At 39.1% G+C, this 17,088-nt stretch overlaps 1 protein-coding gene across 5 annotated transcripts in view; it reads left to right on the forward strand.

The window, feature by feature from the left end:
• LOC124149581 (kazrin-like) overlaps positions 1–17,088 on the forward strand; it is a 171,160-nt gene that overhangs the window by 72,263 nt on the left and 81,809 nt on the right. The window contains exon 1 of one of the 5 annotated variants that reach the window (XM_046521264.2): positions 7,310–7,332. The exons of the other annotated variants lie outside the window; for them this stretch is intronic. The gene's annotated coding sequence lies outside the window, so the exon portion shown is untranslated. Of the gene's footprint in view, positions 1–7,309; positions 7,333–17,088 lie in introns of those variants that run through there. 5 annotated transcript variants of the gene reach the window in all.

Genomic DNA, 17,088 nt, shown 5'->3' on the forward strand with positions numbered 1-17,088 from the left:
TGAATGGAATGAGTGCTTTGTCGTTATCATCATGTTTAGTATCCTTTGTTTAAAATATTATTCGACCCGTGAAGTAACAGGTTGCAATAGATCTTCAGCAACCCATGCGTGCTGTAAAAGGCGACTATGCTTGTCATAAAAGGCGACTAACGGGATCAGGCGGTCAGGCTCGTTGACTTGGTTGATACATGCCATCAAATCCATGTTGTGTAGATCAATGCTTATGATTTCAATCACTGGATTGTCTGGTCCAGACTTGATTTTTTACAGACCGCTGTCAACAAATAACCATTATATTATACATATACTGAATACTCTTGGTAATAACGGGAGTTGCAGCAGTAGAAACTAACATTTTTAGTCCACTAGTCCTTATAATGGTAACATATAGCAAAACACTTAAAAATGGCAAATTTCTACTAGACCTTATGATACCTTAGCTATTGTGCAGTTTGGCAAGGACTATAGGACTAATGCCAATTTCTAACACTGAGTTGTGAGTGAGTATGGTTTTACGCCGCTTTTAGCAATATTCCAGCAATATCACAGAAGAGGACATCAGAAATGGGCTGCACATATTGTACCCATGTCAGGAATCGGTCCTGTGCTTTCGGCATGACGAGCGAACACTTTAACCACCAGGCTACCCCACCGCCCTGGGAGTTCTGAAATCAGTTATAATCAGATGAGATGCCGATGGTTGTATTTGTATTGGTGACAATTTAACCATTACGTTGTTTTATAGGCAAGCTTGGCCTTAGCTGCACTCACAACTGATTGCTTTTCATGTTTTTTGCCTGTTGTGAGATGGGCTTTTTTAAACTGTGAGACTCCAAACAGTGTACATAATTGCTTTATCGACATTTTTGTAATCAAGTCTTGTGTTGAATGTCAAGATCAGTCGCTTAATTGATCATCAGTCATTCCAACAATTATCATGCAAATTATTGCTGAAGGTTTTGAGTAGCCACAAGTTGGTTGTGAGTTAGGGAGTTTGTTTCGATGTCGCTTTGAACAGTGTTGCAATTGTGTGAAGGAAGGGTGTGCTGTTCTGAAACGTTTACCACTTTGGTGAAGCTCACGATTGTGGGTGTGGTGCTGACAAAGTGAGAAACAGAATCAGAGAGAATCTGGAATTCACACTCACTATCAGAGGGAAACTCTTACAGCAAATTGCGGTACCTTAGACCTCTGGGCTCCATTCCACCAATCGGTCTGAGCCACCCTTGACCCCAGAAGTGGTTGTTACTTGCACGTGACTATTTTGAATTCTCTGAGAAGTGTTAATGAGTGAAGGAGCTTTTAAGCTTAAAAATATATTAAACCCTGTGACCCAAATTGAAGTCTGATAGTAGATTTGTATCACAGAAATGTTTTACTAAAAAGAAGTTTAAGAACACCTGGCTACTGTTGTTCAAAACAACCTTAGCGCTATGACTGTCGTAAGTCTATGTAAAGGTATGGGAGTTACGATCACCTTAGTGCTTAGATCCCTTAGTACAGCGGCACCCTGTGTACCATTATACAACACAACCTTAGCTCCAAAACTGTCGTAAGTCTATGTAAAGGTATGGGAGTTACGATCACCTTAGTGCAAAGATCGCTTTGTACAACGTCACCCTGTGTACCGTTGTGCAACACAACCTTAGCTCTACGACTGTCGTAAGTCTTTGTTAAGGTATGGGAGTTACGATCACCTTAGTGCAAAGATCGCTTTGTACAACGTCACCCTGTGTACCGTTGTGCAACACAACCTTAGCTCTACGACTGTCGTAAGTCTTTGTTAAGGTATGGGAGTTACGATCACCTTAGCGCTAAAATTGCTTTGTACAGCGGGACCCAGATTTTTTCAAATGACTATTGTTAATCTGTCATGGCTTTACATATTTCAACACACAACCATCCAATTGTGTGTGTTGTGGAACTTGTTTTGAGGAGGATATTTTGGAATTACTTTGCAAAGATGTAACTTTAGACATGTTTTGCCATCAAGCTAATGCACATTGCCATCTCAACGCAATGATGAAGTATATCTGTCAGCTTCTGTGGCCATTATATCTGTCACAAAACTTTGAAGGTAGACAGCAAATGCAATTGTCTCTCCGAGTTGCAGAAAGATTCTTCCTTCAGTTATTTGTGGTTCCAGAATTTATTTTCCTGGACAGTTGTCATGGAAACCAATACAATTATTCCATGTCCATGCCTTTTATTAAATTGGTTCTGCTTCTTGGTGTGTCTGTCAGGTGATTTGCTCTTTACATCGTGACCCTTGGTATTACATGACTCCTTGTGATGTCATCGCTAAACTTGTGTACGAGAATACATGGTATAAAAGTAGAAATATCTCAGTGATATATCACACCACATACATCATGTACATGTTATAACCAGCTACCCATGAAGATCCGGGGTAGAATAGGTCTTCAGCAACCCACGCTTCCCGTAAAAGGCGACTATGCTTGTAGTAAGAGGTGACTGATTGGTTCAGGTGGTCAGACTCGCTGACTTGGTTGATGCATGTCATCGTATCCCAATTGCGTGGATCGATGCTCATGATGTCAGTCACTGGATTGTCTGGTCCAGACTCGATTATTTACAAACCGCCGTCATATAGCTGGAATATTGTTGAGTGCGGCGTTAAACAACAAACAAACAAACAAACATACAAATCAGCTTCTCTCCTCTTATTGCAGTGATCACCTGAGGTGCTGCAATTAGCTATGCAGAGTTGTGTCCCTTGGCTGTGCCAATAAAATCTGATTGTTATTAGATTTCCAGATTTGACCTGAATATTATTGTTTGTCTGTACCTGTCAGCACCTGAATGTGGATCAATGTGGGTTTTCACCCACCTTAAATTGATAAGTTGAAGCAACTGAAACACAGTACAGTGATTTTGCTAAAGTGATATTAATTAGGATATTCGTTAAGGCCAGAACGATACACCAACTGTGCAATCTGTTGCGTATCACAATACATTGTTCACGATATGAGTCCTTTGCTGAAAAACTGTTTCATAGAAGTCATTAAAATTCATAGTTTCAGGGCTTTAGGATAAAATAATATATGACAGGTAACAGCTCAATTCTCTCAATGCTTGCCAGAATAGTCTAATAGTCTCAACATAAAGATCAAGTATCCAAGACAAGACTGTCATTACAGAACATATCATTTTGGACAGGATATGGAAGCAAAGTAAAATAACTTCATAACAATGTGAACCTGAATCACAATGTTCTTCCAAAGGATTTGAACTTGTGGAAAAGTGACATAGTTCCTGACTGAAGTTACTGCAGCATGTCAATGAGCTTGACACAAGTTGTCTCCCTTTAATGGTGACAGCCCGTTGTGACTTCTGTTGAAGCGTTCAGTATTGTAGTAAAGGGTTGTTAAGTAGGAAGATTTAATATGTTTAATATTGCTTGTTCTAATTAAATTGCTAATTACATAACACTACATTTGAAGTTTGAACATTTTGACATATTGTTGCCTTAATTTCAAAGTTGTTATTTTGGGATTAGAATCCCAGATTAACATACAGCGTTATATTACCTTGTCTCCTCAGTTTCATGGGAGAATCCCAATCTGGTTCCATGGTAGTCATGATTAGAAATTTGGCAGTCATGGTGCAGGACTTCAAACCCCAGTAACTCTTAATTTCTAACCGATGCCTCCGTGGTCTAGCGGTAGAGCGTCCGCCCGGAGAGCGGAAGGTCCAGGGTCAGATCCCCGGCCGCGTCATACCAAAAGACGTTAAAAGATGGTACTTGTTGTTACCCTGTCTGGCACTTGGCATTAAGGGGCTAAGACAAGGACTGGTTGGCTCGGACTCAGTATACTGTGTCTGAGTGGGGTATTCATGTTAAACTGCGGCATGGTATCTCTGTGGGCTAGCACTATAAATCGGCATCAGTCCGGACTAGTACAAGCAGCCACACACACGTGCATGCACGTCACTATATAAGTGCAATAATCTTGGACGCGACGTTAAACCCAATTTCACCTCACCTCACCTTAATTTCTAACCCTATTGATGTACAGTCATCGTCAGCACTTGAAGGCCAGCAATACGATTTATCTTTGACCCATGATCTATCAATATAATATCATAATATAAATATTTGGCCACATCTGACTTGATTCCCAGGACAGAGTAGTGACGAGAAACCTTCAAACAGGTGCCTGTTTAATAAGCGTGGTTCCATCTCGGGGGAGATCCTCAAACAGTTTATCTCTGCAAGAAGCAAAACATCCACAGGGACGGGCATCGTGAGAGGTCTTACCGCTGGGCAGGGATCTGGATGGTTGATGAATCGAGTGATTGTGGGGCTGGTGGTAATATTGTGACTTAAATGTCCCTCCAGTGCTGATAGCACTTCCTGTGTTGCCTCTTGAAGACCTGCATGTGGAACATGTCTCACAGAAGCTGGTACCTCCAGCTAAGAAAGTTGGTGGTCGGATTTGCTGTAGAGCTAATTAATATATATAGAAGCAAAGTTGTGTCTTCGTTGGAACTTATTTGAGTCTGAGGTAACTGTAAGTATTGTAGATATTGGTGTTCTTATCGTGATTATGTATGGCTCAGAAGTAAGTCATTGATTCTTTATGTATTCTGTGAAACATTAACTTATTAACTTTATGTACTGTTAAAGAAATGGAGAATCTTACACTCTGGTCTTTTCATGTCAAACGTAAACTTTAAGGCTTGTCAAGGACGAATGTGGATATGTTTGTTATCAAAAGACACGAGGGAGATTCTATCTCCCAAAATTATTCTTCCAAATATTCCAGACTGTAAACGGTAATAACCAGTGTCTTGGGTGTGAAATGGACAGCTAAACAGTCTCAGTGGCAGAGAGATAAGTGATGTCATCTGATTGTGACCTTGTGGTAACCGATGACATCACAATGGTCCCACCCCTGATGTATATATATATATATATATATATATATTAGGCTTTTCTGACAGTCTAATAAATTATACTATTTGCATAAAAAATTTTGGGGATATTTCCAAAACTTATTTTGGGTATGGTATTACCATATTCGACATAATAAGCACCCCTCTCTAATAAGCGGCGATATTTGCTAATATATTGGCGAGTGAACAATCCCAATTAGCACCCCTTCCGTTTGATCAATGTACAAAAGACTTATTTTTTCGCGTATAATACGCACTTGTGTGTTATATGCACCCTTAATTATGGGCAATTAAATTCTGAAAAATATATCTGTCGTATATAAACATTTCAGGCTGTCAGCATAAACCACAAAATTTATCTTTCAACTCTGTTTTTTTTGCACCAAAATAAATATTCTAATTAGAGACCCCTATTTCTAATTTTGAGAGCACCCTGGGTGCTTATTACGTTGAATACATTACTCGTTGGTCTTGCTTGTAGATCAAATTAAGACTGAACTGTAGGAAAGTCCTATGTCATCGTGGAGAGCTGTGTCATGCAGGTCTAGATAAGGCTCTAGTCTTCAGGGATCAAAATACATAATTTTTGTTTTATTCAATAAATTTTAATTTAAATATTAACTTATATTTCTTTTTAGGTAATAATTTTGATCGATTGCAGCTGTTTTAGTGCTCAGCAATTACTCATGAGAATGGGAAAAGATTGAGAGACAATAATCTGTCAAGTGTACTCTACACTGAACCCGATATAGCTCTTTATTCCCTGCCTATTGCCGTATCTTACCCTTATTGTGCACTTAAGCAGGCCCTCCTTCAGAACTGCCATGATACTATCTTAACAAAACAAAATCTCCATGTATAGAAGGTGTAAAAAACTTTCCCAGTCTGTTTCCGCCAAATACTATCCCCTGGGGGTCTGGTGTGCGATCTGTTTGCGACCTTTCTTCACCCCACACAGAGAGTTCCTGGAGATATATATGTGAAACTTTATACTTACTGGAGATATGACCCTCACTTGAGTAGGTCTCCACCTGATCCTGGATTAAGGGACAGTGGAGCATGGATTAAGTCTGTAATTGATCTCTAGAAATGTGATCAGCTGTTAATCTTCGTCAGCTGTTCTGGTGTGGTATAGTACTGTAGATTGAGTTTGGATTAAGGCTAGGAAGTGTGCCCAATTAAGATGACCCTATTTTGTAAACTGAGTTATAAAAGCTCATAGGAATACATAGCTGAACAAAAAAAAATTATTACCCATATATCCTGGCCTTCGGCCTCATAGGATACATGGGTTAATATTTTTATAGTTATACCAAAGAATTCCATCCATCCATCCTTCAAAGGACATTTTTTTTGTGAAAAATAACTTAAAAACTACTAAGTAGATTCTTTTCAAACTTGGTGAACACTTTCCTTACCAATAGGAGCGGTGCAGTGCAGAGTTGGATTTCAATGTATGGATTTCCTGAAAAAGTACAGCTAATTTCATTTTTTTACTTAGAATTATTTTCCTGAAACATTTGTGCGACCTAAAAATTCAAAAATACTTCCTGGTTTTTTTCCAATTGGGGGTACAGTTTCTATACCAATAGGAGAGGTGCGCTGCAAATGTTCAGTTCAATAAGTGGATTTTCTGAGAAAATATTGCTTTTTTCAAGTTTTAAAATTAGAAATATTTGTATACCCCTAACCTATGATGATGCACCAGTGCATCTTTAAATTATGCCATTACTATGTTATGTTATTGTGCTTTTTAAATGAAACCGGCTCAAACGTTAAGGCATCAATACCTGGTATATCTCCAAAATCAAAATTGTTTATCAGCTGATGTTGAGTCAAGGTCGGGTTTTTAAGTGCGCTCTGCTCACAGCTTGCCTTGTTCAATATCTTTTGGTACAGCTACATATTCATGTGGATAGCTAGACCAAATGAGACGATGTACATTAGAATCAAGTTTACTTTTTCTGATTTGTAACATACTTAAGAAAGTTTTGTGTTTTTTTAAATCTCCTCTCCCTCTCTACATGCTCTACCCTGTCAGTTTTTAAAAATTCATGAGAAATTGGAAATTTCTTTAACTGGATTCACTCAAAAAAATAATATAGGTCAAGTCAAAACAGAAAACAAAAGTTGAATATTTTGTCCAGTAGGTGGGACAGTCAAGTATACAGATCCTTACAGTGTTGAATATAGTTGTTTATCAATGGAGGTGTTAGGTCAGTGAGTCTAAGAGTAGGATAGCATTGTGATGTCACACATCCTGGATATACAGGATCTATACACACCACATGACAACATACAATGTTTCGTAACATTTATATCCCACCTCACGCAATATTGAATGTACATACCCCCCCGGTACATATAATGGCCACTGTTGGTGGAGTCCTTCTTTGACTAGCTTCAAATCTGGTATGTACATTTTCTCTGCTGTTACCATAGATACATACAATCCCCAGGTAAATACATTGATAACACTGCATGGGGTTACTTTATGACTTCTAGTGGTGTACATGTTATTTATGGCTGGTTTTGATGGTATGTGTACTACCCGTGACATTTGCTGCGACCAAAGCTGTATGCAGTGTTGAGACATGTTTTGTTTAGTATTATTGTTTTTTTCTTGGATTCCAAACCATGAGTGCGTTTGACAAGCAAATTCGGAAAAAATATTATATTGTTCAAAATTGGGGTTATTAAAAACTTATCTTTTTTAAAATAAGGGGTACTTTAGCCTTGTATTTAAGCCTCCAAAAATCCTCTTTATCGGTCCATTATCAGTGAAATTAAACATCTCTACAAAGTCATTTAATTATTGGTTATAACTGACATCCATTGTACCGTGCTCATCAATTGCTGTGCAGAGTTGTGTCCCTTGGGCATGCCATTAAACATGGGTTTAAATCCCAGTTTGTCCCGATAATGTTTCTAGGTTTGTCATTAACATGTAAGTGCTCGTGGGTTTTGCCAAAGTTTAAAGCGTCTGAAACATGCATTATTTTAGACTTACCTTTTAGTCTTTTATTAAGCTGACATGCTGTGATGTAACTGAGAAAGCTGCGGTAAAATCAACTCGCTTGCTCACTCACTTACTTACTCTAATGCTGTAGTTAAGATAAATCTCAATGTGACGGAGGGGCGGTCGGGTAGCCTAGTGGTTAAAGCGTTCGCTCGGCACGCCAAAGACCCGGGTTCGATTCCCGGCATGGGTACAACATGTGTGAAGCCCATTTCCAGGGTTAGAAACTAACAGTTTTTGTCCACTAGTCCTTATGATGATAACATATAGCAAAACCCTTAAAATGGGCCAATTTCTACTAGTCCTTAGGATACCTTTACTATTGGGCAGTTTGGTAAGGACTACAGGACTAGTGCCAATTTCTAACGCTGATTTCTGGTGTCCCCCCACCGTGATATTGCTGGAATATTGCTAAAAGCGGTGTAAAACCTCACTCACTCACTCACTCACTCACTCACTCACTCACTCACTCACTCAATGTCTCTGACATTTTACTGATGAATTTCTCAGGAACATCTTGACTTTAGTTATCACTGTTTGAAGGGAATTATTATCGTCTTGATAATTCCCAGGGGAGGGGCGGGGCACTGGGAAGATGGAGGGGTGATTTCAAGGTCCTTGGGCCCAGCTGATATTGCTCGTATAAAACACTCATTGTGTGGTGCCCTGGCGAAGGGCTCTAAGTCAGAGAGAGATTGTATATGCATGATATGGGCTGGTAGCCGAAACAGTATAGCCCTGGTAGGCTATTTGATATCATTGAGAGGTAGGTGTGTGTGTGTGTGTGTGTGTGTGTGTGTGTGTGTGTGTGTGTGTGTGTGTGTGTGTGTGTGTGTGTGTGTGTGTGTGTGTGTGTGTGTGTGTGTGTGTGTGTGTGTGTGTGTGTGTGTGTGTGTGTGTGTGTGTGTGTGTGTGTGTGTGTGTGCGCCAAGATATTTGCTTAAAAACACCTGCTTGATGCTAAAGTGTCAAAGAAATAGAAGTAGTTTATTTGTTGTCTCTCACACAGACACTGAAACAAATATACAGGAAACCTGAAGCAAGTGTACAACTCTTTGGCAAGTCTAGATTCTTCAGTTTTAGGGTGATTGCCTTATTTTGATCCAGAGTAAGTTAGCGAGTATTCTCAGATTCTGCTCCAGCGTTAGTAACAAACAGTCCACTAGTCCTTATAATGATAACATATAGCAAAACCTTTAAAAAATGGCAAATTTCTACTGATCCTAGTTTAGCAAGGACTTTAGGACTACCAAGTGCTATTTTCTTACTCTGTGCTCAAGTGTGAACAAGTGGGTGAGTGAGTGAGTGAGTGTGTTGATGGGTGGGCTTGTGAGTGTTTGTTGTTTGTTTGTTGGTTTGTTGGTTTGTTGTTTAACGCCTTTTAATTCCAGCTATATCACGGCAGTCTGTAAATAATCAAGACTGGACCAGACAATCCAGTGGTGTGCAGACATTGCTATTATGCCACACATCTCTTGAAGCAATGCCATGTAACCATGGCAAGAAGTCCAAATAGATATGTGATAATCCTTTTAGTAACAAGAACACATTTCTAATAAGAAGTGACACTTCATAAAAATAGTCTCTGGAATAATCACATTTTTGCATTCCTATTTTGTTGCTCGGCCCTTGACGGAGTTGGTAATCCCGGGGGCTGATCAGGATAGCGTTGATCTTTGGAAAATGTCGCGGATGAACGAGAAAATTATTTAGATAAAAGCACAACCATCTGCTTTTTAGTCTGAAGGGAATTCAGTGCCGTTCATCTTAAGGACGAACCATTTGATTTTCTGGGATTTTAACCCCAAAAATAAATTGTTCCAGGAATTATTTGAAAGAAATATTTATTCTTCAGACTGATGACTGCCAGAAAAAATACATTGTTGCAAGATTTAAAAAAAAAAGAATATGTATTTTGGTTCATTGGTTTAAATGAAAAATATGTTTTTGCAGCTGTGGCTGAAAAAAATATCCGGTCTCCATATAATGTCCCAGGCGCCGACTCACCCCCACATCCTGAATATCTAATGATCGGTCCCTTAGATGCAAAACAAATGGAATCAGGATACTGTGATATTGATGGGAACTTTGTAATACCTTATATCCAATAAAAAATTGTGTACTTGCATGAACACAATGTCTTTCATCATCATTTTTAATCGATTTTGATCTGAACAGGCGGATTGCCATGAGCTCAGCCTCCTGGATCAAAGTAAAAAATGATTTTTCTTGATTTGGTTGCAAACTGAAAATGTCACGGGTTGGCATTCTCAGTGAGTCATATTCTACAGCATCAACTTTCAGGGTGTGAAAAAGTTTCTGTGATTTGAGATGGAGTTTTGTATAGTATTACTCATTTGATGATGTAGATGATCCATTTACATCTTCCCAAGGCAAGGGGTTAACTGACTACAAACGTCCAGTTTCCACCCTTGCCAAACTAGGCTGGAATTTCCAGGCTCCTTCATACTGACCATACTGTCCATTCTACTGACCAATCGGATTCCTTCTCTGATATCACTTGCATTTGCTTCAAACAAAATGTCTGCACCCAGTCAAGACAATCTGGTCGATAATCAAGATCTATGTTGTCATGGAACAGGCCTTACCCCACATCAAATCACTTGAGCACCTTGGAAAGATTGGCAAAATATCTGCCAACGCCCATGCTTTGCAAATCCTGGAGTTGACCGAGTTCAACACGTTAAAATCCATGTTGTTTACGAACTGGATGTTTAGTTGGTTACTCGATTTTGATTGGGCTATTCATAGACTCATTAGTCTGGCCAAAATGTAACTCCGGAATTCCAGCCTAGCTCGGCAAGGCTGGAAATTGAACTTTTATAGTAAGTTAATGCCCTTGCCTCAGGAAGATGATCTCGAATATAATCTCTTTACTCCGATACACCTCATGTCAGCATATTGTTACATCTCTAGTGTAAACTGTGTACTCCGATACGCCTAGTATCAGCGCACTATGTCCTAATGTAAGCTCCGTATCAAGAGACCCCAGAACAGGAGCAGCCTCTGTGGTTTAAAGTGGCCAAGTTAATTACCCTGATATGGGACAGGGATGATAACATAAGGAGCAATGGAATCAGTGCCTGTGAGATATAGGCCGTATACACCAGCTTCCTGGGATGCTCTCAGTAGCTGCCCCCCACTTACAGAAGCTGATACAGGCCATCCATCACTCTATGGTCCTCATCCTAATGACCTAGATGCCAAGGATTTTAATTGTTGGTAATTTCCCACTAACATATAATCTTGTCCATTTTCTCAGCACAATGTGAGCATGGTTAAAATAAAGACATTTGTACTTGCCTTAAGGATTAATTAACCAGTGCTTCAATTTGAGTTGAACACTTCCCGGATAAGTGACCCATTACCTGGGAAGCAGGAACTCGGGGCCCAGGGGTAGTCCATCATACAGACCCTGAAACTAATGTACTCACAGTCACTACAGGGGCGGTCGGGTAGCCTAGTGGTTAAAGCGTTCGCTCGTCACGCCGAAGACCCGGTTCGAGTCCCGACATGGGTACAATGTGTGAAGCCCATTTCTGGTGTCCCCCGCCATGATATTGCTGAAATATTGCTAAAAGCGGCGTAAAACCATACTCACTCACTCACTCACTCACTCACTCACTCACTCACTCACAGTCACTACAGTATATGCAAGTCTATAATAGTGGGCAAGTCTAGATTACTGCAGTTTCAGGATCTGTACAAATCTGCCTGTTCACATGTGAGGACAGAGCTTGCAATTGTCAGTAAATCTCTTGCTGTCATTAAATCTCTTGCTGTCATTAAATCTCCACCACCACCCCACCCTCCTCAAAGGGAGAGGAGACATATTGAGTTTGGATTGGTTCCGTTTGTGTGGGCATTCTCATCCTTTTCTGAGCCATAACTTGAAAACCGTTCAACGAAATTTCCCATATGCATTGATAATCTGCTTAACTGCTGCCTTTTGCGCAATTTTGAAAAGTTAAAACATGTTGTTATGTTACCATGGAAACAATTTCGACTTAGTCTCTAACAAGGGTCAGGGTTCATTCCAAGGGCAAAACTTGAAAAAAGTTCAACATTTTTCTACGAAACAGCACATACGCATTGGTCATCAGCTTAACCCTGGCTTTGTGATAACCCAAATCTGTTACACAACCATTTGTTTACATGTACCGGGATTGAGTAAAGAAAAAAGAAATGATCTCCTGGTCACCAGAGCTGTTACGATTCACTCTTGTATTCGGTGAATCGAACCGTATCCATTCATGAATTGGATTTGTTATTCGTGGCCACTAGAATCGAATATTTATAAATATGCAAGCATGTGCATTTACATAAAAATACCCATAAGAACATATTATATGCATAGATTTCTTCAAAAGACAACACTCTTATACTATTTAATTTGACAATATAGTGGTCACTGGTCATTGTCGCATTTGAGCAAATACTAGTACCTGGATAAGTGCAGTATATAAATGTAGAATATATTAATAATTAACAAACCATGTCAAATAATTTATGTTGTTTTTGCTTCACTGAATATAACAAAAAAAACCATCAGCTGCTGACTTGTTATAGTATTCCTAAATTAATATTCGTATTCGTTACCCTATATTCGTGATACGAATCGTATTCGCCTCATAGTGTATTCGTTGCAGCCCTACTGGTCACCAGTGCCAGTGTTGTGAAGAAGAAACACCAAGGCTTATAAGACTAACATTTAGTCTATGAAATCTGGGGGCACGGGTGGCCCAGTTGTCTAAGGCGCTACGATTCGCTGTGCACGCCAGAAACCTATGATTGTGGGTTCGAATCCCGATTTGCCCCGATTATGTTTCTAGGTTTGTCAGCACCATACCGTGCTCGTGGGTTTCACTGAAGTGGTAAACGTCTGAGACCTGCATCACTTGGGGCTTTCCTCCCACATTAAGCTGACACACTGCGATATAACTGGAATACTGTTAAAAGCGTGTTAAACCCAACTCACTCACTCACTCACTCTATGAAATCTTATATTTCACAATACCCTGTGGAATAGAGCTGGCTAGTCTTGCTTTTGTATAAGTTTCTAGATTTTTTTTTAATATAAAATAAATATATTCCACCGTCATGGTGCAGGACTACCCTAAGGCCAGTATTGCAGATTGTGTGAATAAGAGTATAGACTACTGTCTGACCACTTATCATCGTTAATAAGAAGACGTCATTGCTCATCCATTCTTCTGTTAAAGTACCAGTAATTCAGATGGCGATTTTGTGTTCTTAATTCACAGATCCACACTATAAAAATGTGTCTTTTCTAAAAGATGAAGATTAATTTCAAATTTTAATATTTTTTTTATACAAGTATGTAACGATGGAAAGTTAGTTCCATTATGTCAACCTTTGCCCTGTATGTGTTTGTGTATCTGCCCCAACAAAGGCCAAGGAGGATGACACACTATCGCCTGGTTCCCTGGGGGGATTCCCCTCCCTCCACTCAGTCACATAATGAACAGACTGAAAGAAATTTTAATTGTATTAGTATCTGAAGTGAAATTTTTTCCCATATTTCCGTTTTTCCCACGGTGGTGAAGAAGAATTTTGTAATCTTTTTTTGCGTAAAATTCTAAAATTAACAATTGTGCCGAAGATGACAGTTAACGCTTAATTAAGTTTGAATAAATGACGGAGAAAAGAACCTGTAAAGTGTATAATACCAGCCTTTGAATGGTTTGAGATCAATACTAGTTTTGAAAAAATTAGTGATGATTGAAAATTATCGTCACCCTCCTTCTATCTGTGTCTGCCCTGGGGGTGGGCTGGCCGGTTATGACAAGTCTGTCACAATGGAGTCCCTGCCACAAGACCAGACTTTCTCACAGCTGAAATTTCACATCCAATTATTGTAATGTAATAAAATTGTTTCCCAGATTTTGAGAGCTTAAATACTGGAATAATTGCATGTGACTTTTGGCACTGTCTTGCTCCTGGATATCTCAATGAGTATGGAATACTGGAATAATCCAGCTTGGTACGGAAAAGTTTTTTTGTTTTCTTTTGAATGGTGATATTGACATCAGAAAAATAATTGACATTATTGGTCAACATGGAAAAGTTTAGAATTTGAATCTTTTAATTCCTTGTTTTTGTAAATATTCTTAAAAAGTAAGGCAGGGGTGTACATGGTTGAGTGGTTTGTTGTTTAACGCAGCACTCAGCAATATTCCAGCTATATGACGGCGGTCTGTAAATAATAAGGTCTGGACCAGACAATCCTGTGATTGATATCATGAGCATCGATCCACGCAATTGGGATCGATGGGTGTATAATGTGATGCTTTTGCATATTTTACATAATATATATTTTAATATTCTCTACAACATGTACAGATGTAGACAAACATTTTGTTCCAGAAATGGTTTTCTTATAAAAAAATGTTTATCTTCAAAATATGGAATAAGATGCAAATGAAGCCCTGTACAATGTTAAATTTCAAATTGCCATATCATTCTAGACTTGAGTAGGATTCAGTTTTTCATTTACTCTCCAGGGTCTAGGTTAATCAAACTAAACACATAATTTATTACATGTAGTTGATGGTCAGGGTAACCTAGTGGTTAAAGCGTTCGCTAGTCATGCTGTAGACCCAGGTTCCATTCCCCACATGCATAAAATGTTGAAAGCCCATTTCTGGTGTCCCCCACCATGATATTGCCAGAATATTGCTAAAATATAAATATATTTGTGGGGGCTCAAATCTGACTATATCTGTGGGAGCTCAAATCTGACGATATCTGTGGGGGCTCAAATCTGACGATATCTGCTGGGGCTCAAATCTGACGATACCTGTGGGGGCTCAAATTGGGCTTAAATCTGACGATATCTGTGGGGGCTCAAATGTGTAAGATGAGTTTTATTCTTATTTGAACTAAGATTTGACAATACAAGTGTGGTGCACTGTGTAGTCAATGGTACAGGGGTGTGCTTGTCCACTATTCCTCCTTATGAGGATACAACACAGAAAATCTTTGTTTTATCATATCTCCTCATCATAATTGTACCCGGTAGGGTCCACTGATCGTGGGTTCAAATCCAAGAATCGCCCTGATTATAGTCCAAGCTTGGGTCCCTTAGGCGTGCCAGAAACCTGTGACCATGGGTTTGAATCCCATTTTTACCTGATTATATTTGTAGGTTTGTCAGAACCTGCTCCAACTTGTGGCTTGGAATCCCATTTCTCCCCCATTATGTTTGTAGGTTTGTCAGCAATGAATGAGAGAATGATTTGGGTCTCATGCCATTTTAAACTGGAATGTTTAAAATGGCATGAGACCCAAATCATTCTCTCATTCTGGTGCTCAGCATTAGGGGATAAAACCAGGCCTGGGTGTGTCAGTATACTGCTGTATAAGTCCCATAACCTTGAACGTGACATCAAACCACTTTTCATCTCACCATTTTGGTTTTTGTTGATATCTATAATGCAAAGTATGGTTCATTTCAAATGATTGACACAAAAGGCAGTGATGTCTCTTTTCTTAGGGCACCTGTTCTACAGCTCTCACACACTGGCACATACTTTGTCCCATGTAATTACCTACCAACAATCCATGGAATTTATTTCCAAGCATCTGTGTAAACAGGCACTTTTATGGCTTCCATTCTATGAGGATTTGTGTCGGATAGGTTTATGGACCAATAATATACACACAGATCCCGTACACACAGGCACCATACTCCCATAGAACTGTTAAACCCTTGCTAATTGTGGGCAAGTGCGCATCGCCAGTACGTCACATGGGAGCAAATGGGCGTCGCCCATACATCACATGGCGCAGGTGGGTTTGATGCTGTCTGTAATCACTGGTTGTTTGGTTGGACAGTTGCAAAGGTTGGGGTATCGTGGAATTTTGATCACACGCTTGAGAGAAACTGTGGACTAATATTTCCTGAGAATGTTCAGAAGCTCCTGTTACAGTGATACTAAAAGGGTAGGTCTTACTCTTAGTATGGAGAGGGTTTGCATGAAAACAGGTGCTTGTCTCAGGCTTGTTAAGCAACTGTAGGGCATTACTCCAGGGTTGTAGGCTAGTAGCTAGGCACTGGTGTACTATTCTTCTTTACTTTATTCAGTGCTTGTAGGCCACGGGCCTTTTTGTACAGACGAAATACAATTAAGGTGCAAACAGTATAAGATATAATACAGAATTTTTTGTTTTTTAACAAAAGCAGTTTTAACATAATTGCACATTTTACATGTTGGAGTATTTGTGTTCTTACAACATTGGCATAAAACAAGTACTTTGCTGTATTCATATTGATGATAGGGTCTTGCGATGACAGTAGTGTATTAAACTTCAGAATATTTGGAAAGATGTAAAATTTAGATTTTATGTAACTTTGCCTAAGGTGGCTATAAGCTTGACAAATTAACAAACACTGATATTCATTTTCGATATGGTTTAAGTTACAAACTTTACATTTTCTAAATTCACGAGGAATATTATAATGCCGTCCACAGTCAATTTCTAAATTGTGAGAACTAAGCCGAAAACGAGTCAATGTGGTTCTGAATTTATTTATTGTAATACTACTCAAATAGTTCTCATGGTGTACTATCAATCCAAGCCAATTATTTTCAGTGTTCGAAATTAAGCATGAAAATCAGGAGGTCCTTGTCATGACACAAGAGTTAAATGGTTTTATATTGAGAGGGTCCTTTAATTCAAAAACGAAATTTAAAAAGACATGTGTCTTCAGGCAAGCTTTTGAGTAGGTCTGTCGTGGTCTAACTGCATTTGAGCAGTTATTCATAGGAAAGTGTGCTATACAAATTCATGGTTTAATATAGTTTAATTTGAGATGACTTGGTTGATGCATGTCAATTACATAGATTGATGCTCATGATGTCAATCACTGGATTGTCTTGTTCTGATTCAACCATTTTCAGACCGCCGTCATATCGTTTGAATATTGCTCAGTGCAGTGTTAAGTCAAAAAAGAAACGAATTTGAGAATAATGAACTGACACATCAATTTCAGATCATCTAGAAGAAACATTGACTCTAACAAAACCATCTTATTTGTAAATCCATGTGAAAGAATTACTTCATCTTGATCAGAGTTCGAAATAACCTCCTGCCCCCCTGCCCGG

Source organism: Haliotis rufescens, unplaced genomic scaffold (assembly GCF_023055435.1).
Source record: "Haliotis rufescens isolate VD_foot unplaced genomic scaffold, xgHalRufe1.0.p SCAF_58, whole genome shotgun sequence".
In the NCBI taxonomy this organism is placed as follows: Eukaryota; Metazoa; Mollusca; class Gastropoda; order Lepetellida; family Haliotidae; genus Haliotis; species Haliotis rufescens.